General features: G+C 35.5%; 2 protein-coding genes across 14 annotated transcripts in view; one reads left to right on the top strand and one right to left on the bottom strand.

The window, feature by feature from the left end:
• LOC137243134 (putative fatty acyl-CoA reductase CG8303) overlaps positions 1-5,704 on the bottom strand; it is a 51,555-nt gene extending 45,851 nt beyond the window's left edge. Inside the window, exons 1-2 of one of the 5 annotated variants that reach the window (XM_067770453.1) lie at positions 5,584-5,704; positions 3,188-3,346 (exon numbers count right to left, since the gene is read on the bottom strand). The gene's annotated coding sequence lies outside the window, so the exon portion shown is untranslated. Of the gene's footprint in view, positions 1-3,187; positions 3,347-5,423 lie in introns of all 5 variants that reach the window. The other 4 variants (XM_067770448.1, XM_067770451.1, XM_067770452.1 and 1 more) reach the window with 4 other exon arrangements.
• Positions 5,705-11,119: 5,415 nt separating this feature from the next.
• Positions 11,120-25,431, top strand: part of LOC137243131 (putative fatty acyl-CoA reductase CG5065) — a 129,711-nt gene continuing 115,399 nt past the window's right edge. For 2 of the 9 annotated variants that reach the window (XM_067770443.1, XM_067770442.1), the window contains exon 1: positions 11,120-11,418. The gene's annotated coding sequence lies outside the window, so the exon portion shown is untranslated. Of the gene's footprint in view, positions 11,674-11,949; positions 12,110-12,844; positions 13,355-14,029; positions 14,219-25,431 lie in introns of those variants that run through there. The other 7 variants (XM_067770439.1, XM_067770441.1, XM_067770440.1 and 4 more) reach the window with 7 other exon arrangements.

The raw sequence follows: 25,431 nt of genomic DNA, 5'->3' as shown, positions 1-25,431 counted from the left end.
TTAATTTAGCATGCGACGCCGAAGATTTGGTTAGCTAAAGTTTAATTGGTGATATTAATTTTAAACAAATATTTATATACATATTTGGGTCATACGCTGAAGAAGCAATAAAATTGAACGATTTGTGTTTGTGAAAATTCTGTATCTACTACCCAATGCAAAAGAAAGAAAACTTAGTAAAAAATACTTCCTTTGTGAGCTTTTAAGTTTGGGCAAAACTATGGTCCAGGTGAAAACAGTGCTACGAAGGGCTATGAAAGCGCTTTTGTGTCAGAGCTGGTACAATCAGGTACATTCATCAATGCCATTACAAATATTGAGAACACCAGTTACCAAGTGTAAGTAAATTTTTTTGGTAAATTATATTCAATACCCACATTTTCAATTCTCTTTAATCACTTTCAATTATAAAACTTTCAAATTTTCGTTAGAAAAAAACTTGTTCATCGTTAAATAGCAAGAAGAATAAACCATATTACAAACTTAGATATTTTTATGTTAAAAAGCAGCCATGTTATTTTTCAGAATAAATAAATAATTGGCGTGACGTTTACCAAGGAGATTTAGACCGAGCTTCTCTCTCAGTTTATGTTGTGCTACTTTTTAATTTTTCCGGGACATGAACATTCGGTGTGTGTGCACAATTAAAGGAAAAATGAAACTGTTGAATATTGGCACAGACTCAGGAAAAATAATAGAAACAAAGAGTTTCATATTCAGACCGCTAAGTAGCGGATTATTCGTGGCCAGCACATTTTTGTAGGTCAAGAGGCCTTATAAAAAATGTGAAAAAGTTTGTCCAAAAGCTCTTTCTTTCATATTAGGTTGCATTTCTGTAATAGGAATTGTATTCAGAGATTCTACGTAACATAAAAGATCGCTTTGGGATGATCGTGAGGTCGCCAAATTTAGCGAGATCGTGAAATTTATTTTCTTAAAGCTGAAAATGAGCTCAGTCCTAGGAAATATAATATTAAGCGGTAATTCGATGATCAATGTGAAATGCGTGAAAGTCGCCGTCATCACCTCTTAATAATCCAAAAGTTGCCCAATCATTGTAATAAATATTTTTGAAGAATTGATTCGACGTCCCTCGATAACACAGCTTGGGGAAGCTATCATACAATTCTTATGCCAACACTTGGATTATAAAGAAAAAAAAGCTGAAGACCCAGAATAGTCTTCAATTCTCAATAATTACTTAATGTGTATCTGTAAAGCGGTAAATATTTGGCGTTTAATTCAATTAAAATTTTATTTTGAAACTGAGAAAATAAAGTTGAATATACCACCTTGAGAACCATTTACGAGGTCAAGCTAATTATTGTGTTGAATGGAAGTATTGTTTTCTGGCTTCTGCATCTTAAAATAATCAGAATACCATTACCCAAATTTCTTTGTCTCCTTTAGTTTACTTGATATTAGAAAATATTTGAAAGTATTTCAAATAAATGATCAGGAATTGAAAAAGTTGCATTCATTACCAAAAAAGTAAAGTACTTAATTATTAAATTTATTAGTTACCTCTTTTTTAATGGTCTTCGCATAAAACGATATTGGGCCTTGAACAATTAAAGATTTCAGTTAAAGGGTTTCAAACGTTTGCCAGCTCTATTTTAAATGTTGTTTTAAAAACTGTCAAGGAAACTTTTAAGACGATACGCTCGGGCATCAAGAAGTATCTTTAGGTACTAGACGGACTGTAGCGTTAACGTGTTGTTCTTACCATGGCAAATATTTCAGATCAATCCGCCTCGCTTATCTGGGGTTCGAATGATAATTTGAGCTCACAGTACCAACAGACATGAAGTAATTCTTACGGCTAGTCATTTGCAGTGAGATCTGGGACATAGTCATGAAATTAACTATGAACTTTAGTCAATCAAGTTAATGTCTTAGTCACTTCTCGTAATCACTCTGTTCTCTTTTTTGCTGTCTACACCTGTAAAACTACGTCTTTTCGAAAAGTCCAAATACTTAATTTTCACATTCACATTATTTAAACCGCAACAAAGTGTGTTATTTATTTGCTCGCGGACTGTCGGATTTCTTCCTAATTAATCAGAAGTCATGTTTGTAATATCTTCTAAGCTATTTAGGACGACTTCTAATTGGATCCCGCCTTAATTATTCTCAAGTAACATTTCAGAAGTATCTAGCAATCGAATTCCAACCTTGTAAAATTTTTGAGTAGCTTATTTATCGTAATACAGCGCTGCCGGTACAAACATACACAGCTCGTGGTGACTACAGAAGTTAGGCATCAGCGGAAATTCATAACATTCGTCGATACGTAGAATATGTAACCAAATTACAAAACTCGTTCTGTGTATGCAATCATAATTGCATAACCAATAGAATATAAATTTTTTTGTTTTTTATATTTTTACATTTTGGCAGCTGGCAGAGTCAAATTTTTCCATTAAAACTGGTTTTAGTTAAAAATGTTTATTAGAACAAATTTGTATCCATTTTCTGTTAAAAAAAATTAATACATTTGATTGGGCTCATTGAGTGAACCTGAGCTGTATATCCGCCAACGATAAGGAACTTGTTCTCTCGCAGAACTTCCGTGCCTAGTACGAAAAACCGACACGGCACATAACAAGCATTTTTGTTGTTGTTGTTATTGAACATGCAATGAATGAATTGTAAATAAACCTTCAAAATCGCAGCACGAAAATTTAAGTTGCTAAATCAACATTGACAACAAAGATAAAAAACTACACACGCAAACAACAACAAAAAGAGCGAGGCAGAAAAGGAAATAAAAACAAAAAAATTCAAGAAAATACTAAAAGGAACGACAACGTGGGCAAAGAAACTCCGGCGCACAAACATGACTTACAATGGCAAGTTGAAATAAGAAAAAAAAAGCAAATACTAAAACTAAAACAGCCAACAGGAAAAAATGAAAATTCACGAAAAACAAAATAACAACACAATGCCTCTTTTGTTGTTCCGGTTTGACTGGAAAATTCCCAATACAGCGAGAAAAATCAGCAGAGCGTGAGCGAATTTTCCAGCAAAAAAAGAAAAAAAAAAAAACAGATATAGGTAAATAAACAATATAGAACATGAAGGGGCGAATATATTCAATAAACAGAAAACACAATAAATTAGCAATGGCCAACGAGCAGAATATTATTTAATAAAAAAATAACAAAAAATATATGAGAAAACTCACCTAAACTCGTTTGATACGTCAGCTGATGATTAAAAGTAAGAGATGTATGTAAGTTGCTGCGGCTTATTTTTGTTTTTGTATTTATTGTTGTGATTTATTATTATTTTTTCTACTATTCTGTAGTACGTTTAACGTTGCAATGACAGCAAAAATTAAATGCTAAACAAAAAAAAAAACAACAATAATAAAATAGTTTAATGTTGAGCACAAGTATTTGCAGATCTTTCGTATCTCTTTAAGTATGTTTGTGTGTACTTCCGCTTTGCAGTTAATTATTATAATTTAAAATTTTATTAATATTGTTATTTCAATTGATTGTGTAATTGGATTTAATGATTTATTAGGAAATTTTTCTTTCTTTCGATTTGTTTCATTTTTTTTAAGGTTAGTATTATTTTTTTGCATTCGCGTATTTGGCAAGTACAATGTTCACAGTCGTCAAAATATTTTTGCGTTGAACTTGTTTTTTTTTTTTTTTGAATAAGAACAAATTACTTTATATAATAGTTACTATAATTTTCTAATCAATATTTTAGTTAATGCTAACATCAAAAAGCCTTAAACTACGCACATAAGCTTTTGTTTACAAAATATGTTATTTTGAAATCCGCTTGTTCAGCGACAAAACGAAGAGTCCTGCCTTCAAATTACTAATGAAAATGGTTAAAATAACAGACTCTCTTCAACATTAGAATAACAGAGAATGCTGTTGTTATGAAAAAGATTTCTGTGGCACCATGGTCATAAGAACACAGCAGTGAGATCCGCGAGCGTAGCTTCTCTTGGCTGATGTATTTGCGAAAAATAGGTTAGATTGTTTGCGAATGGATGGAGGGGGTGGGGTTACGGCCTAGAAGGTTTAATGTGATCATATTAATCGTTCCCGAGATGGTCGGGCTAGTACCTTAATGGTGCTTTGTTATCGAAGGTACCGGATCTATGTCCGGCAAAGGGCCATCAATACAACAACAACAACTGTAACAGCAAACAAGATTTGTTGATTTTACAAGCGTTCTTTCTTTCGGGGTACTTTATTAAGCTCCATAAATTTGAACAGGTTCGGTGTTCTAAGGCTCTTAGACAAATCTCTCACCTACTAAATCTTTATAACATGCCCTCCTAGGTAGGTTCTGTGTAGGAGTCCTCATTTAAATTCATTGCTGCAAATAGTTAAGCATCCACAGTTGCCAGTACATATAATTGTCAATTACTCGTATATCTAGTAGTAAACGTCGGAATTTACCACTGGTTTACGATAACATTCGCCACAGTTTATTATTGTTTGATTATGTTCCTGAGTGAAAAAAGGAGCAGTGGACAAAATAAGAAAAAAATTACAGACTTGGTTCGAAATCGGCCAAAGTGGTAGGAAGTTTTGAATTCATAAAAATTATAAAATTAAGCTATTTTTCCCCTTTAAGTTTTTTCGGTGTAACCTAATTTTAGGCCTTAAACAAGTTTGACAAATAAGAAAAAAAATTATTAATTTCCTTACAAAAAAAAAAAAAAAAAAATTTATATATTAAATATTTCAAAAAAAAAAAATACTTTTTAAATAATCTTTTTTTATGGGCTTGCCAATTTTTTATAACAGCAAAACATAAATTTCTTGTCGCATTGAAAATAATTAAGAAATATTTTTTTTCTCAGTTTGTTTTTGTAGTTCAGCAACGATCTTTTTCGATGTGTACTCTACAGATTGGTTCAAGTGCAAAAAAAAGGTAATGTCCTAGACCAGGCGTTGACTGCTAATGCGCATCCAAAACGACATGTCCTGATATCAGTATTAATAATCCGAAGGCGGAAAATAAAAATATTAACTCGTTCAAAAGATATTGAAGACAAACCGAAAAATGACCCCAGGTCCCTCCGAAAACGGGAGTGTGATCCATAGTATTTTTGCGCAGAACACTTTTCTATGGTGGCGGCCTTCGGCCGCGCTTGAAAAACATTTCCCTGGCCGATCCACCAATAGGGTGAGATCAAAATTAAATCGCTGCAAACTCCCTTTTACAAAAGTTTTTTTTTCAGTGCACAACAACCACATGAAAATTGCCAACTTCAAGTGCAAATGTCGCCGAACAGAGACAGTTTTTCTATTCCGCCTTCGGATTATTCGAAGTTGTCGAAGTAAATACGCGTCTTATGACAGCTCTCCCGATATTTTTGGAAGCGTATTAGCAGTCGACCCACCCCTGTTTTGGAAAAACAATTACAAATAAACGTTATTGCGTACACCAACTTCTTGGCTCTCGCAGATTACTCATTGTCAAAACATTTGGCAATATATTGTGCTTTTCGTCAAAAACACGTTCAGACACTTTCTGCAAAATTTCTTACAAATCGAACTCAATTATTTACCAAAGTGCACTTCCTTCAACTTAAACTTCCTTTACCAATTCTAACTTTTCCTTCAAAAAAATTTGTTTTCACGCTGCAAAATTTGTTTTTTTTTTTTCACTTATGCTCTAAAAAACACAGCTTTAACCAACGCACGCTTAAATGTGACTGATCGCTATAAGAAATGTTTCATTAAAAAACTTAAATCAGCGAAACTGAAGTCGCATACTCGCAAGCAGCTAACAAGAAGAAGAAGAAGAAAAAAAAACGGGCGAAGAAGAAGCAGAAAAAATAGCAACAACAATACCAATTAAAGCAAACACAAATGGCAAATAACGCGCATAACCACCACATATACAACAACAACAAAGCAGCAGAATAAATATCAAAATGAAAAAACAGCACACCAAAGCGAATTATAAAAAAAAATAATGTAAAAATAAATAATGCAAAATTCAGTTAATAATACAGACATAACGACAGCAAAAAGCTTTAAGAAGATGGCGCGACTGAAAAGCAGCATAACAGCACCAGCCAGCCAGCCGTCATAGTTGTAATCGAGCCGCAATCGAGAAAGCTGCATCAGCTTTGACGGCGTAGTTGAAACGAAACCCAACATCGGCTAACAAGCCACTCAGCTGTTGACGGCATTCGTTATTGGCTTTTAGCAATGAAGATTTTATGTAGACTGTATTAACAGTTTGGGCCATAAGTGCAATAATAACAGCAATGTAACAATTTTGCTAATACTATTTCGCTGTAGGCTACAGACTTAATGGACCCAACAGAGTTTTTTACATTCAATGTTTAAGTACTTAACAGTGAGCAATACTAAAGTACTCTTGCTGCAAATTCAAACATTTATTAACTAAATACATATTTATATTAAAAAAAATAAGAACAAAGCCTTAGAAATGTAAAAACGGCGAAATAACTTTGATGAATCACTGAGTTTTTAGAATATTTCCTTCCTCTACATCAATACTATTCGAGTTACAAAATGCTACCAAAAATAATTTCGTATAACTTAAGGTTTGGAAAATAACTTAAGGTTACAATCGAAATGATCTACATCACAATCAATTGTGGAGGTCTACAGAAAATGAATGTTTCATTTTAGTGTGGACTCCCACAATTATTCGAAATACATAGTTATTTTTGTATTTAAAATTTTTTTTAAAAAATGTATGAGTTTTTAGCCCTTCATGTCAGTATAAATCTGAGTTAAAAAGTTAGCTTGCTGTTCTGCAAGTGGGCCTAAATAACCCATTATTACGAAGGTAAACTAAACGAGTAAGATTGAGACTGTAGTCGGCTTTGTCGAAGACATGTTTGAGGTCTTCTGAATGATGCTGAACAACAATTTGATCAAATTTCAAAAAGTCGTAATACCTATCTTTGACATTAACATTTAACGACAGAACTAGTTATAGCTCAGTACGAGATATTACTGGTGGTGGAAATTGTAGCCCTGTGGTTACTTCACACCTCGTTCTCAACTAATTGCATATTTTTCATCTTCTGTTAGTGATAAAAACAAGCCCTGCAAGTTTTGAGGAGTATTATCGATGAAGACAGATCCTGCAAACTCCAGAAGTTATCCATATTAAAGTACTAGTGTTACCACCTTTTTTTTCTAAGGGGGTCGCCCCTCGGCAGTGTATGGCAAGCGCTCCGGGTGTATTTCTGCCATGAAAAGCTCACTGTGAAAACTCATCTGCCTTGCAGATGCAGTTCGGAGTCGGCATAAAACATGTACGTCCCGTCCGGCCAATTTGTAGGGAAAAGCAAGAGGAGCACGACGCAAATTGGAAGAGAAGTTCGGTCTTAGATATCTTCGGAGGTTATCGCGCCTTACAGTTATTTATTTAGTTACCACCCCTGGAGCGTTTAGCTGTGGAGTCACTGGCACTGAAAGGCAGAAAAAGGGCTAAATTCATGGCTGTATTATTTTTGGACTATTTTCTTATTTTAAAGTAGCGAAGTACTCGACAATAACTCAATGGCCAAAATTGGGATACAGTTTGAAGTACACTTTTTGTCTCATTGTCTCTCAGGGGGCCAAGTTACGTGAGAGTACATGCGAATTCTACTTTGCCAAAAAAACCTTGGGAAGCATCACCATACCACCAACTTCAAAAACTCTGCCTTTTTTGCCTACAGGAGAATTAGATACCTGGATACCTTCTCCGTGTCCAATGAGATTTGCCCGATAGATGGATCGAGAGATGAGTTAATGTGACTTTTGACACATAAATACATACTTTACGTTATTGACTAATCGGGCTGATTTCAAATCGCTTAAAAGAAATACGAAAATAATATAATTGACAGTAAAAGTATTTCTTAAATAGCTAGGCCAACAATCCTTATGTATGTAACAGAAGTCATCCTGTTCTTTATTGCTGCATTGCTGTTGCGTTTTTTTACTTGTTTAGTAATGGACATTAATCACCAAAGAATAGCTACAATATTACGGCAACATAATACCTACAGAATATCTATGAGCACAAAGCTAACGACTCGAGCCATAACAGTGGTCGAACAGAGCATTAACAGTGGATTAGTTCAAGTGGAGACTTCAACAGCCTATTCAGTTTGTAACATATTTCTGCTCTTAATCAAGTTGTATACGGAAGTACCCGCTAAGTAGGCTAATTGCCATTTGTTAAGTATGTTTGTCGAGTAAATTTTGTGAGTAATTTTGTTGTGTTCACTTCCTTTCAGTGTGAGCAATGACTTTAAGCTTAGTGGATTTTTCACTTATTATGATACTTATTTTAAACAGTAGCTTAATGAAATATTAAGTGGTTTATAATAAATTATTTGCCTACAGTGGAGTGCGTGGTTTTGGCTCTAGATAGATGGGGATATGCGTTATAAATTTTCGCAGCTAAATATATCCTAGAAAATCTCCATCCTAGGAAACTGCAGGCAGTAGTAGTTGAAACAGATTATATTCTCCTGGAACTGGTTAACGTAGACCTAGTCGCTGACAGCAACGGAAAGCTGGATTTATCGCATATCTGGGACGTTATACGCAAATTAGGGACGAAATAGAGCTTCAATCCGATGCCAGTATGTGGACGGTCAATGGAAAACGATATAGAGTTTATGCAATTTGTGAGCTTAGATTATGCAGCAAATTTAAAGACTTCTGCCGGTAGGGAGTATAAGGTAGGCAAGCCTGTCATTGGATGAGTTTATATCCACAGAACCGCAGGTACGAGGGCTCAGCAAAAATCGTTACCGATGCAGTCGGTCTAGTACCAGCACATGCAAGCGCCGGGTCAAGTCCATAAAAGAACCGCACATATCCATAGCACTTCCTAAACATTCGGGGAGTGTTTTTACGGTTAAAACAACAACAAGAATAACAGAATTTACTTGCATTCGAAACGATTTCAACACCCATATGCCTAGAAATTTTGTATAATCCGCAAGTTGAAAGCATGTAAAGGAGATTGACGACGAACTAGTAGTACTTCCGAGTGCACTAGAAATGCAAAAGTTTGGAACTAGATTTTTTTTCCTACAGCGGTGTGGGAAGCAAAAATTAAAGCAGAACATCGGGAATTGGAGAATGTGATCTTTCTTAATACCCTCGATTTTGTCGATGAGTCTGGTGGGGCTGGACAAGGGTTTTATGTTGCTCTACGACTTAAACATACCTATTGCCCAAACATAATTTGAAAGTCCCGGCATTGTGTTTTATTTCTTTATAACGTTGGTGAAAAATGTGGTTCCGCTCGATATCTGTTCGGAATATAGGGTCACGGATTAGAATGCAACCATTACAAAATAGTATGAAATGTGACAGCGTAAAGAAAAAGTTTAACTTCCCACAATCTGGCAACTCAGTTCAGACACAGCGACTGACAGCTGTTGTCGAATAACATTTAGATACACTTGGAATTTTTTGCGTGCTTGAGTACCGAAATCCAGCAAAGCAAAGGATATGAGATGGAAAAGCAAGTCACTGAGCCAAAAATTAAATATGAGACAACAAATCACTCAACTACACAGTGAAACAAATATTTTGAACATAACTTAAAGGTTGAACTGCCATGAAACATGCAGCATTCTAAGTGCTAATTTTGCTAACTTCGAAAAAACTTCATTCCATCCAGATGGGATTGGGGCTACGGACTCATCGGAGGCTGTGAACTCCCGCACCTGTTCACGTGTAAATAAAAAGGTTAGGGGGCGGTGGTTAACAAGTTTACGTTTACTTGAACAATGAAGCGACAATTCAATTTTGCACCTATCTGACTTCGCTTTCTGTCTCATTGCTTAACTGTCTAGATTTTGCTTACAGAAGATGAAACTATCCTTCAAGCGATCTCCATCGAAGGACTTGTCTAAGCTTGAAGTAGGTTCTTTTCGATGGTAGATAGTTGCAATGTAGCGATTCTTTAAGTTTTTAAAGCTGACTTGACCGAAATGTTATGCGGTCTCATAAATCCTGTTCCAGCAAGCTTATCCTTAACAGGGTCGTTTGAATACTAATAAAATAATAAAATGAACTGAACTATTTTTTAATGAAAATGTTGCACAGTGCTATCAAATGGAAACATCTCGGTGTAGCATTTTATAAAGGAGACTGCAGTATTAAAGGACACAAACTCACTTCTTATACACACATCATGTGGCTGCCACGCCAGGTGGTGGCCCTCTTTTTTGCACAACGCATGCGCTTAACAAAGGCGTCCTATGGGCTCCTTACCTCTAAACGGCCAACAACTTTTGACAGCGGCTGATTTGAAGATTACACCGATATTAAGTAATTGTGGAAGATGCCATCTTTAGTGCACGTGTAACACAATAGGGCCGTAAAAAATTGGATTGTTACAAGCATAACACACAAACCGCTCAGTGTTTACGCGGCTGTCACATTGGCTGACTCAGTACTTTAAATTGCTGAGGTCAGTGGCTATTTGTATAAACTTAATTATTATAAAATAATAAGAGCGTATGTTGCATGCAATGACAAAAACAACAACATTGTATATAATTGTCATATGCTGTCACGAAGTCTGACCATAATTGCATGCGTGTGGAACGAAAGTGTGCATGCGAGTCAATATGCTCAGTGAGTATTAATCGGTGCACGCCTACGAGGAAAGAGTGTGAGAACTAACGGTGTTCATATTTGAAGGTATAACGGCATGCATAGAAGGAGCGGAAAACCAGCATTTAGCTGAAGACAGTCACTCATTGAAGAAAGGATTGCATTAGCGCACCTATATGCCAGCAGTTAAATACAGTGAGAAAAAGAGCTACGATAGCTCGATGATTGGCGAGAGTAGAATAGTTCATGAGTAACTAGTGTTGAGTGAAATAATTGTCAGATGCTTTTATAGTGTGGGACATATCTACACACACACAAACAAACTAAAGATATGTTATCTAACACAAATGGGGGAGGCGGTAGATATTTGCCTCGCGCCAAGTGTGAGGTGGTGCTTTCAAATTGTGAGGCATGCCAAGAGTTTGTGTGTATGTCAATTTGTATGAACACTTGGTCGTCTGTGTCACAAGAACATTTGAAGAGTGAAAATTTTGGGTTAGCATGTGTCGGCTGTCACCCTTTACGATTCAGTATTGGCGTATACTCGGCGCATACGGAACAGCAGTAAATTTTCACGGCGCAAGCGAGCATCGAACTAAAGATACAGCAAGGAAAAAAATATAAAAAAGGCCTTTTTGTTGTATATATCGGACGGTCAGTGCTGTGCCTGTGAAAAATCAGAAGTTAGAAAAAAAATTGTTTACTGCAGTTTGTTGGCCTAACTAAAATAAAAGACTAAAGGGCTACAAAAAAAGTTGAAAAATTTTAAAGGAATTTCAGAGGTGCTGCTAAAAAAAAAAACAAAACTGTGCTATCGGATGTAAGTGAATTTGTGTGTTGCTGACGAAAATCTTTTTATACATAATCCAAAAATTTGCAAAAGTTCAGCAGTGAAAGCAAATTAAAGTGGTATGAAAATGTGTAAGTGATTGCGAAACCCTTGCAGAAAATAAGTCCGAAAAAGCGAATGCAAAAAATGAAGTAATTTATCACTTTTGATTGAGCCGATAAATGTGTGAATGAGATGTAGAAAGAAAATCGAAAAAGATACCAGAGCTAGTTGTGTCGAATAGGAGTAAGTATAGAGTAGAAAGTAGCAAAATAAAAGGAAGATGAGTAAAAAAAGAAGTGCGAAAAGGGGAAAATAGAATAATAAAGTTACCATGGTAATATAACTGCAGATATTATGAAAGAGTGAAAAATAACGGTGCAAATTGTTTACTAACGGTGCGAGTTACGAGATAAACAAAAAGTATTAGCGAAGAGCTAGTAAAGATAGATATATATAGAAAAAGAAATAAGAAAGAAAGGCGATGTTCTCAAGGCATACAACTGCAAGAGTGTGAAATAAATTTTCAGAAATTGTCGGAAAACAGAAAAATGTTAAAACGTAAAGCATTCGCCTAATAGAAGTCGAATAGAAGGAGAATATAGCGAATTAAAATAGAATTAGCACACAGCTGTGTGATATAAATATCAATAAAGAAGAAGAAAAAATTGAGATAATAAAGGTACGAAAATATATAGAAGACAACCAACGTAATCATCATCAGGCAATTTTGTAATGTTATCAAAGGTTTCACCGGGATTCGAACCATGAATCACATGGTGAAACTGCAGTAGCCTTTAACCACTAGGCCATCCTGCTGGTATTTGTTTTCATGCTTAATTCAGGTTTTCTCATTTCTACACTAACAAATCTATATGGCACACAAATCAATATAGAGACAGAATGTCTCAATTGTGTTGTTAGTATAGAAATGAGAAAACCTGAATTAAGCATGAAAACAAATACCAGCAGGATGGCCTAGTGGTTAAAGGCTACCGCAGTTTCACCATGTGTTTCATGGTTCAAATCCCGGTGAAACCTTTGATAACATTACAAAATTGCCTGATGATGATTACGTTGGCGGTTTTCGAAATGGTCCATCGCAATATGCCAGTAAATGTTTCTTTCTTTTCAGTTTCTCTTAGAAAAAACATAATAATTGAAATTCAATTATTATAAGCCGGTGTTAAGCTCATGAATTCTTAAATATAAGTATAAACTGAACACACCATTAAACAAACATACATATATAGAAGACAAGTTTATATTTATTTAATGTTTTCTTTGCCGGTAACCCCACAGAAATGTGTAGAAAACAAAATTCAGACAACATGCCGCCAATTGCACTCTATTTGTAGTTTTTAAATGGATTTGAAATCCACTGACTAATAACTAAAAATATATTTTATTAGATACTAACGGTGTAGCTCCAAAAGCCTCATTACAGCTCCTCACGTTGGCGGAGTAGACGAACAGAAAATTCTCGGCCATTTCATCTTCCTGAATGTAGAAAGGCAGGAAAGTCAAGAACTAGACTTCTGACCTAAATCATCATATCGTTTCCCAGCAAAGGCCTGGCAAAAAATGTTCCGTCATCTCATCATCAGCAGGGTTCCAAGTGATTGGTCACACCTTAATAGTTAATTGCCTTTATAAAGTATATGTTTCCGGAAAGCGTTTCACAACCAACTGTTTTTTATGCTAGCACCTGGCAGGCTGAAATGCCGCCTTTCATTGCGATTTATCTTGAGTCGCTCTGGTATATCTCAACAGCGGCAGTCGCAATCATGTGTAATCGAGCAAGAGTGTAGTATCGACTAAGAATAGAATATCCGCCATTGTTAAATTGAAAATTCTTCACGTTTCATTCATCAGCACCGATTACCGATCTATGCCTGTGACTTTGATAGGCTGCAGATCTTCTCAGGTTTGTTATACGAGAGTACGGTATCTAACATAGCTTTTCATAGTTAGTTTAAGCATTATGTCGAAGCCATTACCAATTTTGGGTTGTTCAAGGCATTCCTTTATTTTAACCTATGCTGGAAGGACAACTTGTCTCGGTTTTGTGTTGCCGTACTGTACTACTTTAACGCTATAAAAGAGATTTTCGGCAAGTCTAAAGTGCAATTTCAGATCAGGTTGTTGTGCTTTGGACGGCGGTCTCCCTGGCCCTAGCAAATAAATACTAGCTGTTTCTTCATTCATGATTCATATGTTCGTAACTGTACAATCCCTTGACGTAAATAAATAATTGAGAATTTCAATTATAAAGCAACTTATGGAATAAAAATTCTTGTAAAGTTGTAAACATTGAAAACATCGCATAGTTAAAAACTTTTGAAAAGTATTTGCAACTTTAAAACAACGTAAAATAATTCGTTACGTATTTATTTTACTAGAAATCGTCATGTGGCATAAAAAACGTGTAATGTTATCAAAATAATAATGTAAAGTAAAGTAATTCGCTCTATAACAAGTTCCATGTGAAAATGTTATGCCATGAATTTACAAACGAAAGAAACACTTTTTTCGCTTATAAAACGTTGCATAATTTTTCTCATGAAATTTATAACGGGATTCTAAATTGATTTAAAATAAGTGTAATCTCATAGATACAAATTTACAAATTTTACAAATACAATGACCAACAGCGTGAAGTGCGATAATGGATAACAAAAGCAACAACAGAAACCTCAGTAAAAAAAGGAATCAAATTGAAAGCGAAGTCAAAAACGGAGTAGAAACTGAACTTAAAACAAGCGAAGCATCATTGGCGTATAGGCTATGAGTGAGTATTTGAGTGCTTAATAGAATTGGAAGAATTTGAAGTGAGAATGAATGAGTTTGAACAGGGATGCACCTTAACGTTAAGCTAATCGTTTATCAAAAAATTTCCACCGTTTCCGTTGAAACACTTCGAAATATTATCGATAAAGAAATTATCAAGATAAATTGTATCTGGTTTTTAACCGAAACGAAAAGCTTTCGTTAAAGTTAAAAACGTTAACAAAAACGTGATACTTTATGTTTGAATTGTGCTGGCAATGCTATAGCCATGGTGAGGCCGTAAGGTGGTAACAGTGAGCGGACATACACACAAACTCCATGTAATTTGTTTGTGTAATTCGTTGGTGGTAATGTCAAAAATACTCTGAGAAATGTTCGTACTGTCAAAATTCATGAGAAAAGTTGCAATCAGCTTGGCTAATGCTTTCACCTTTAATGACTCCGCCATCAATCAGCTTTGCCAGCATAGTTTGAAATTAATAATCAACATAAACGATTTGATTTCGTTTTGATATGGCAGAAAACGAAACGAAATCATTTCGTTAATTTGACGATCTTAACGTTAATAAACGAAACGAAATTACTTCGTTTCGTTTATTAACGTTGATTATCGTAACGAAATGATATCGTTTCGTTGGTTAAGCATGCCTGCTCTATGCAATTTGTTTGTGTAATTCGTTGGTGGTAATGTCAAAAATACTCTGAGAAATATTCGTACTGTCAAAATTCATGAGAAAAGTTGCAATCAGCTTGGCTAATGCTTTCACCTTTAATGACTCCGCCATCAATCAGCTTTGCCAGCATAGTTTGAAATTAATAATCAACATAAACGATTTGATTTCGTTTGGATATGGCAGAAAACGAAACGAAATCATTTCGTTAATTTGACGATCTTAACGTTAATAAACGAAACGAAATGACTTCGTTTCGTTTATTAACGTTGATTATCGTAACGAAATGATATCGTTTCGTTGGTTAAGCATGCCTGAGTTTGAAGGCTAATGTCATAGGTTTTTTGGCAAAACATCAGTAATGACAATTTTTGGTAATGAAAAATATTGAAAATAGGCACTGATTTTTAGGTCTAATGCCAATTCCACTCAGAGGCTTACTGAAATAATTAGCCAAGTTTTCTACATTAAAGCCTATTGTATTTTAATTTACTTCGAGGGCCGCTAACTAACGAATGGCCCCGAGTCAAATAACAGAACAACCAAAATCAAAATATTTCAGAACATTTTTCTTAAACAAGGTCGCCTCTCGGTAAACCCTTACAGTGTATTCCTACAATTAAAAGCTCCTCAGAGAATTCATCAAAAAAAAAAAATATAAACTGCAGGAGCTCGGTTTAAATATCCTTGAAGTTATATCGCACCATATGGGAAGAAAGTCAAACAGTTGACCTTTTGCCGCATTGACTACTACTTTTATTTATTCAAAACATACAGCTGAAACAAATTTATTGCAAAATACAAATGTTTATCTCATCGCAATGTAGATTTTCTACTTTGTATATATGAAAAACCGGCAAAAAAAGGATTTTTTTTAAAGTGAATAAAAACTTGTAAACATATCAGGAGAAGTACAGAGAAAGTTAAAAAAGAAGCTCCCCTTAAAACTTTCAACTAAGGTTTCAATGAATTGTTCCATTTTTACTGAACTTTTTTGTACTTCGATTTTACGGATATGCTTAAAATTTATTTACTTTTGAAATAACTGAATTTTTCTGTTGCCTGCCTTTAATTTGTCAGTTTAGAGACATTTTCTTTATTATTAAGAAATGCGTATGCTAAATGGAGGAAAAATGTTTATGGAAAAATCTTTCCAATTTTTCTTGTTTTGCACTTTTTTGTTTGAGAAAAAGGGAATCAAATTCTAACCTAGACATTTAACGGCATGCGAGGAGGTCATGATGGAAGTATTGATGTCTTCGAAGACACTGCCAGACTTAGCTACGGGATTATTATAAATCTACTAGCAGACCCGGCAGACGTTGTTCTGCCCTAAAATTGGCCTATCTGCATACCTTTTAATAAGCTTTTTCCGTCTAACTCTGCTCTACCCCTCTACACTTTTTCCTAATCTTTTTATTCACTCCTCCCTCCGTCTTCTTCGCTTCATCTCCATCTTCGTCTCATTCTGTCTCTTTCTCAGTTTCCTTCTCTCTTTTCTCTTCTCTCAAGTTTTTCTCCTTCTTCTTCATCTCTTATTGCCAGTCCCAGAGGGTGGTATGTATTTTGTTCCAGTCCCATTCCGAGTCTCAGTCCCAGTCCCACTCCGAGTCTCAGTCTCAGTCCCAGTCCGTCTCTGGTATACTTCCCGGAAAAAAGCAACGTAAATTCTAATATATGCAAATTTAGCAACAGTTTTCATTTGATATCCATAATACACACACATTCTAGGGGTATCCGGGTCCATGTTTTGGCCTATATATCGAGACTCTAGTCAATCAGCGGTGTAAAACTTACTCTGTACTAAAGCACACATCAACAGCTTCAATTTGATACCCATAATGTAAAAACACATCCTAGTGTTACCCTGATCCATGTTTTGGCTATATCTCGAGACCCTAGTCACCAATAGGTATGAAAACTACCCTGTACTAAAGCACTCACACAAGCACAGCTTCAATTTGATACCCACCATGTAAAAACATTGCCTAGGCGTTCACGGGCCCACGTGTGGCCTATATCACCAGACACACCAGGGGTATGAAAATTAGCCTGTACTATAGCACTCATGAACAGCTTTCATTTGATATCCATATTGTATAAACACATTCTAGGGGTACCCGGGTCCACGTTTCGATCTCAAGACCCTAGGCACGTATGGAAAAAAAGAGTAGACGTTGACCGATTCTCGGACCTACCCAATATGCTCACAAAATTTCATGAGAATCGGTTCAGCCGTTTCGGAGGAGTTAAGCCTCTAACACCGTGACAGAAGAATTTTATATATTAGATAGTAGTTTTCGGAACAGGCTGGGTCCTGGACCGTTTCTGTGAAGGAAACATTCAAACTGCGTTTGAATAACACGTTTTGGCGAAGAGAAATTGTAAGAGAAATTGAAATTGGTTATGAAATCCTTAAGTCAAATGAAACTGTGGGTTCTGATTGGTCCATGCCAGCATAGCTTATAGACATTCTGGGGTTGTCTATCGCACCATACTTATAAAAGAGCCATTGGTAACCAGTGGGACTGACGTCCCGGTATACACAAGTGGCGACCGTTTTGGTATAGAGGTAATGCTTGCCTATCCTACAACACCACCATTTTTTAAAATACTCCGATCTAAATTGTGATTAATTTTCATTATTATTGTTATAGTAATTACCCAGTAAGAAAAGAAGTTAACTACAAGCAACGTGGACTGTTATCTGTTGATCGTCTTTGAAAAAAAAGATAGCTACCTTTTTATGGCAATGACCGAATGTCAGAGGAGTTTGTTTCTGCAGGACTTGTTAACTAATTTAAAATCACCTTATTTTTATTTGAAAGCGTTAAAACTAGTTTCAGAAACTAGTTTCATAAAAAACATTTGAAAAATATTGCCTCCAACTTTGGTTACGTTTTTTTGGTATGTTGAATACCTTATGTAATCTCGACTCGAAAAATTTAATTTAAAATTAAAAAAAATAATTTTAATTCAATTCACATTAAAATCACGTTACAGAAACCATAAGAGGCCGATAGGCGAGCTGGAATCTCTCGATTTGAAAAGTAGGTCTCATTTTGTTAGAGGGCGTTTATCGAGTCGTCTTCAACGTTGGAGATTAATAATCCTCTTATCAATATTAAACTTTAGTTTTGGTTGGGATTCATTTTGAATCAAACAAATTGCGAGTCACTGTATAGTCATGTACCTTTTTTGTGTCACAAAATTTAAACTTTAGAGTCGAATATTTTTTTATTATACTTTATTACAAAACGCATTCATTCATTATAAGAAGAATTCCAAATATTTTGTAGGGTCATACAATTGAGCTATTGCTATTAATTCTATTATTAGCGTGTGAGATGCGCTATTTTCATGCCAATGCAGATACATGATTTCCCATATATTTACATTAGGCTGGTCTTTTCTAAATCGAATAAATGATTCTTTTAAGACCCATCCCTTCAAAAGTTAATACCAAGTTAAAAAATATCGCTCATAAATTTAAGTCTCGATTGAAAAATCTTAGTTTCGACCCCTTTAACACATTTCTCGATCGGGACCATAATTTTTATGTGACTTCGACGAGACTCATTTTCAATCGGGATAACAACTTATATGCGATATTTTTGACCTGGGTATTACGCTTTAAAAGTATGCGATTGAAAGAAGTCCTGAATAAATAGATACCCATGTAAACGGGGCTGATATAAAAACAAATATTTTGTTTAGCACATGTAGGCATATACCATACATTAGACAGTATTGACTTTCTCGTCAGTCGATGGGTAGATTTTAAAATGCTTGGGTTCTTTCTGGTACTGTCCTAAACTATGAAACATTGATATTTTTATTACATAAAATAATAAAAGGCCGCCTAAGTTGACCGACAATTTGTATAGCTTGGCATTTGGACGTGTTGAACGCAGTTTATTTTATACTGTTTAATATATGTTCAGGTAATAGACAATAAAATTAGCTATTTTTAGTACAAGATTTCTATGCTGTAAGTATTTGCTCACCCCACTGCTTCTGTAGACACATCAATTTAGATAAAGAAACGTCACCTCATAAAGTATCACATGTGAGGCGTTAAATGCAAAATACAAGTACCTAGAAATAGTTCAAGATTAATAGTGCCAATGAATCCGAATACACAAGTAGTTGCTGATGTACATATGTATTTATATTTTGTACAAGGCTGTTTTCTACATTCATAAATAGTGTCAAAAATATTTTTGTGTGGATGTATATGCACTGCATACGTAATCGTTTGCTAATGGTTTCTTCATGTTCTTAATTCTGCGAGCGTACAAAAGCCTGGCCGATTCATTCATTAATTGGCGCTTAATTTCCTAAACGATTTTGTGCATTTCGTAACAAGCCTGGCGCCGATTGGGATCACCAAAAAAGCTAAGTCCTCCTACATCTTCTCCTGCCAACTCATTATAGTTGTTGCTAGGGATGTAGACTTATCTTGGCAGCTATACAGGAGGCTGTTACACGCTCCAAAATGTTCTAAGAAAGCGTTCTACAGAGACAGCAGAATATAGTTGCTCATAACGGATTTCTTATGTTCGCATCACAAATTAATTAGTTTGACAACAGAAGGGGGATCAGATTCCGTTACCTTGCTTTTCTAATAGGCATGGTGAGACTCTAACAGGCACTGCCGAGGAATTAGAGAGAAGTGCGAACTTTGGACTGCCCTTCGAATGAAAGTAACTTTCAATGCAAACAGTTTTCTTGATTCCATATTTTCCAGCTGAGATTTGCTCACCGGAAAAATCGCAATTATTTTGTCATTGCGATTGGCATTGGGATAATGAAGAAAACAGCATGCGACAAGGGGAAAAACAAAAAATCACAAGCAAGTGCATTAATAATGACAAAAAATGCGACCCAATGGTTTATTGACCAGCAAACGCACCACTACCGCTCTGAGCGAGCCACAATGAACTAAATAAAAAATGCACAAAAATAAAATAAAAAGGCTTACATTTGTGAAGACAAAAAAAACTTTGTCCTCATCCTGAATAGTTCATCTAATATTCATTATCTTATTCTTCCCCTTGTTCAAACGTTTGAACTGTATACACACTAGAGATATTCGCCGCCGATAAACGCCGCCGCCGCCGATTATCGAAGTTGTTCGCACGCCGCCGCCGAATGTCAAAAATATCGACGCGGTGGCAGCGTTCGGCGCGTTACTATATTTTCTACTCTTTTAAGACTGTCTAGCACATTTATTGTTCATCTCGAAAATTGGTCCGATATGGTTGAAGGGCGTATCAAGGTATGCGCATAACTGCCAGTTATAAAAATCCAATTGCGAAATTTAACACTTTCTAACCGTTCAAAAGTTATTTGAGAAAACAGGCCCTTTCAATGCCAGCTTAATACGGATTTCGGATCACCGAATTCACCAAGTTATTAAAACAAAATATTTAAAAAAAATTATATAATAAATTTAAATGCTCTCTTCGCATAATTTTTTCAAAAAATTAATAAAGTACAATGAATTTAAATAAAGTGTGCCAAGTCGAACATATTGTAACGGATTTACTTGCAAATCCTCTTATTTGCAACCTTCTGCTAAGTTCGATCACTAAACTGTTGAATAAATAACTCCAATATGTAATAATGCAAAATGGCCTTTATTAAAGTACTTCACAATAACACTCAAACTGTGCAACGAATAGCTTGCTTAATAACCAAACTGATTGATAGCTCAAATCAAATTGAATTCCAGCGCCTCTACAATTGCCGCCTTTTATACTCTCGGATTTCAACGTTCGCATCTTCTAGGCGCTTCCAGAATCTACTAGCCCAGCAGCTCTCAAACTTCTCAGCTGTAACTACAATTGCATGATTTTATAGTTTTTCTCATTGCATACTTTCAGGAGTATCTCAGATATATGCATGTGTTTGTGCATTGACTCTCCGCTGCTCGTATACGTTCATGGTACATATGTGTAGACGCAATTATTGTTTCGTTTATGTTGTAGATACATAATAGGGGGACTCATGAAAGCATATAAACTTATAAGGTGTAAAATTATATCCATTTACACACGCTGTTATATGAACGCAACTAGTAATACTCTTGATAAACTTGATTGTTTATCAGATGTATTATTGCCAAACAAAAATTTTAGATTGTTATACAAATTAAAAAATGCCATAATTAAGTGAAAAATCTAAACTAAAACGTCTGTACTAAGATATTCTAATAAATGACTTGCTAATGTTGAAGATTTCTGATGAAAATGCCTGCTGTAATGTCTGCAAGGTTGCATTCCTTTGAGTTTACCGCGTTTACACAATGAAATGTGCGCGTAAATTTATACAAATTGTGTAAATGATTTTTCATACAAAATTTGACAGCTCGTTTACGCACTAGATAAATTTATACGTTTACACACTTTATAAGGCATTTATACGGTTACATGAGTCCCCCTAATTATTGATCTATGGGTGTGAATTCACGTCACTGCTTAGCATCGGCTTAGAGACGATAGCATCGTTCAGTGCTGCTAACATTCGTTACAATATTTTCAAATTGTCCTCAAGTTGTCAAAAAAGCAAGTTACCCGAAAAGGTGCCGAATTTAATATCCCGATTGGCTGAAAGAATAAGCGAAATCAGTGATGCAAAATCCTTTAGTAGGCTCCAGTAGTTTAAATTCTCATTCGAAATGATTCTCAGCTCATACTTAAGTTGCATATACATATCTTTAACACGTACTCAATTATTGTATTAGGCGACTTTAACCTGCCACATATATCTTGGAATACCGTTGATCACAATATTGTCCCCGTATCATACAAGATGCATAACAATGACTTTTTGGATGGAATTACTGATTTTTCCTTAATCAGATCAAATCCTTTCCGAATAAGTATGGAAAATTCTTAGACTTAGCATTTGTTGACAACATATCTAAATTCTCTATAAATCGGTGTGAACCTCTTGTTTTGCCAGAAGACGTTTACCATCCTTCTCTTGAGATAACTTACGAAATCATAAGCAACGAAGTCGGCTGCATAAACAAAACACGTGTCTCTACCAGGTGCTCTGATTTTTTCCAAAACAAATTTTAACAATTTAAATAAAGAGCTTTCTGAGATAACGTGGCCTCGATATAAAGAGGATGTAGAGCAAAACGTTTTACATTTTAATAAAACCATTTTTTTTGAAAAACATGTGCCCAAACGCGCAACGCTCATACAATGAACCAGTGCAAGCCTGATTCACTAAAGACCTAAAAGCTTTAAATAATAAGAAATCACGTTTATTCAAATTATATAAGAGAACCGGTTTACATTCTGATTATGCACAGTACGCTATTTTCCGCCATAAGTATTTTGAACTTAATAAAAAGTGCTATAAAGCTTACATATGTAAAATTAAAAGAAACAGTATTTGCAACCCCAAGTCTTTATGATTTCGTAAATTCTAAACGCAGAACAAACGGGTTTCCTTCTGCCATGAAGTTTAGTAATAGCATTTCCAGCGAAAATCAAGAGATTGCAAATTTTTCGCTCAATTCTTTCACTCTAATTACTCTGCTGTGGTTGATTCATCACCTGTAAAGGCCGATATTAGAATATGGGGCGATAATTTGGAATCCGCGGTATCAAGTTACTGTGGATAGACTAGAATCTATTCAAAAACAGTTTTTACTTTTCGCCTTCAATGGGACTCTCCGTATAATCTTCCTCCTTATATTAATCGGTTAAAACTAATAAATCTTCCTACCCTTGCAAGTCGTAGAGAAATGCTAGGTGTGCTATTTATGGCTAGACTTTTAAATGGACAGATTTCAAGCCCATTTTTTGAACGAAGTAAACTTGAATGTTCCATGCCGAGTTTCAAGGCATTATAAACCTATAATTCTTAAACAATGCAGAGGCAATTTCCAACTAAACGAACCTTTTCTATGTTTGTGTGAATATTATAACTCTCACTCGAGAATAATTGATGTTTCGGACTCGCTCTTTGCCATAAAAAACGGTTCTATCTACTCTTAATAATTAAAAAAATTATATTTATCCTTTTAATCTGTTGTAGTTTGTGAATCTATATTTATCAGCTGATGAGTTTCTCTGCAGCTGAGCGGTTTTAGATCTCGGCACTTAAGAAGCCACTGCCTCTCAAAGACTCGGTATAAGAAGGGCTTGAAAAATTACTTTATTTGCTGAACTATAAAATAGCGTCTGAAATCTTAATTTTTATTTCCATACTTCATACTACTTTCATTCAACACCCAAGTCTTTCGGGTTGACATGTCCCTAAGATGGCGGCCCTATCCTCAACTAGTCCCTTGGAGTGAATCACATTGGATATAGCCTATCAACCATGTTTAAATTTGACCAACACGTTACGGATTCTGTTACAAATTTGGATACGTAGGCAAATATATTCACTAGGTGAGGCTTTGTCCTTCGCAAGAACACTCAAAGTGGTGAAGCAAAAGCTTTCTGAAGACAGTCGAAGAAATGACCGGGCTCTACTAGCCTAACGTAGGGGATAGTCGAACTAGTCTGATAACTGAGGCGGTCATCCATAATGAGCTCTTATATCATAAGGCGGAAACGAAGCGTATTGAGGTCCATATATCGAACACAAACGTCTGCAAATTTTAGTCTACATTTTAAGACTTTTATCCACGGTCCTTGTAAAGTTTAAATTATGTAGATGTGCCAAAGATTATACGATTTTCACCCATGTGTTACACAATGATATCCACTTAGACTGCTTATGATTTCGAGGGCGGAATCCTTGACCGAATAGTTACTCCCTATCGTTTCAATGTGTTTTTTTTTTGGTGTAGCTCGGAAGCATAGCACGACAAAAACATCCGTCAGAAAGTCTTCGGAGCTACACCTGGAGCTTCTAGGAAAGCAACGTCGACGAAGGTAAGAGTTCGAAGTCGTAGTTCTATGGATTCTGTGCTGGCATATGGTATAAGGGATGCGTGGTAGCGACTGGTGGTCGGGATTGCCACTGTTCGCACATCGGGAATTGTAGCTCTTAAAAACAGCCGAAAAAACCGAAGGCGTTTGGCGCTATCAACAATAAGCCAGCATTGATGCTAATCGTTAAAACTGTGCCCCGAGAGTCATGACTATTAGCAGATAATTTATAGCAACCGTAAGTCGCTTTTGTGCGTGACCAGCATGTAGCCACAAATGATTTAAAGAAATCGTGCCGACGACGGAGATTAGAGTTAGCCCAAAAATCTCCTTCGGTGAATCTACGCTAAAAAAGTGTGACCATTTAAAGTGCTTCTCCCTCTCTCTGCAAGGAGATACTCTAGACATTTTTTGAACGATCCACGAGATTTTGAGGCAAAAGCCGCAGATCTTTCCGAAATGGCCGAAACGTCGATTTCCTTAAATACATATAAACAAAACCTTTCCCAATATTATTTTTTTTTAATTTTCGCTTTACAAGTCTCCCAGATCTTTATCTGCAAGTTAATGATATTGTTCCAGATCGTCAAGCATACCATTGACGTCAGCAGTATGTTTCCATATTCACGCCGCCGCCGGCATATAATAGAGCCTACGCCGCCGCCGCCGCCGTTTAAGTGACCGGCGTAAACCTCTAATACACACACACCTGTATATTTGTGTGTATGGGTTTATGGCCTGCCACAATAATTTCGCTTATGAAATTCTTACACAATTCTTTGAGTTTGGCGTCACGATGTGAAAATATACAAATTTACGAATGTAATCGTTAATATAATAAAAATGTTTTCTGCATATTTACCATAACCAAAAAGGAATATATGATGCACTAATTTTATAAGACTAACTTTATATAAAAGATCAGTGCACTACTAGCGCTCTTTTCTTATATATATTGCATTATCGTCGGTATTTAAAAACCGATCGCAAGATTTCACAATCTGGTCCTGAGCTATGTTCCCAGTCATGAGTCTTTACCTACCCGTGAACGAACTTACGAATACCTATAATATCGCCAAATGTGTGGCACCCAGTGATTATTTTTTGTATGACATTTTTAACTGTGCTTTTAAGTTAATTTGCAAACAAAATTTGGAATAACTCCACCCGTGTGCCACCTATCGGCATTCTTATTTAGCCTCGAATAGTATGACATTTTTAATACTTCTCATAGTGGGCCACCAAGTGGAATTTTGTTGTGTAAAAATCGTTGCTCGCTGTATGAGGGGATGCAGAATGTAAGCGGAGGGTAACTGTAGGCGTAGTGTGTGGATTTGGTACGCTGTATTTGCTTTCTAAAAGTTATCGGTTATTTATTGATATATTAATAAAAAGTTTTCATTTGATTAGCAAAAAATGTCCTTTTGCTATAGAAAACTTACCAATTTGTTAACGGAGATTCGCCAATTTGTTATCGGCATGTTTCCACTGTATTATCGAAAAGTTATAGATTATTTATAGAAAGTTATTTTCTGTTATGAAAAAAATATCGATTTTTTATCAAAGTGTTACCAATTTTTAGTCAGCGTCTTATAGATTTGTTATCGAAAAGTTATGTTTTTGTTCTGAAAAAGTTATTA

This window comes from Eurosta solidaginis, chromosome 3, assembly GCF_040869045.1.
Source record: "Eurosta solidaginis isolate ZX-2024a chromosome 3, ASM4086904v1, whole genome shotgun sequence".
NCBI classification, from domain to species: domain Eukaryota; kingdom Metazoa; phylum Arthropoda; class Insecta; order Diptera; family Tephritidae; genus Eurosta; species Eurosta solidaginis.
The sequence above is the reverse complement of the archived record's forward strand: the minus strand, read 5'-3'. Positions and strand labels throughout refer to the sequence as shown.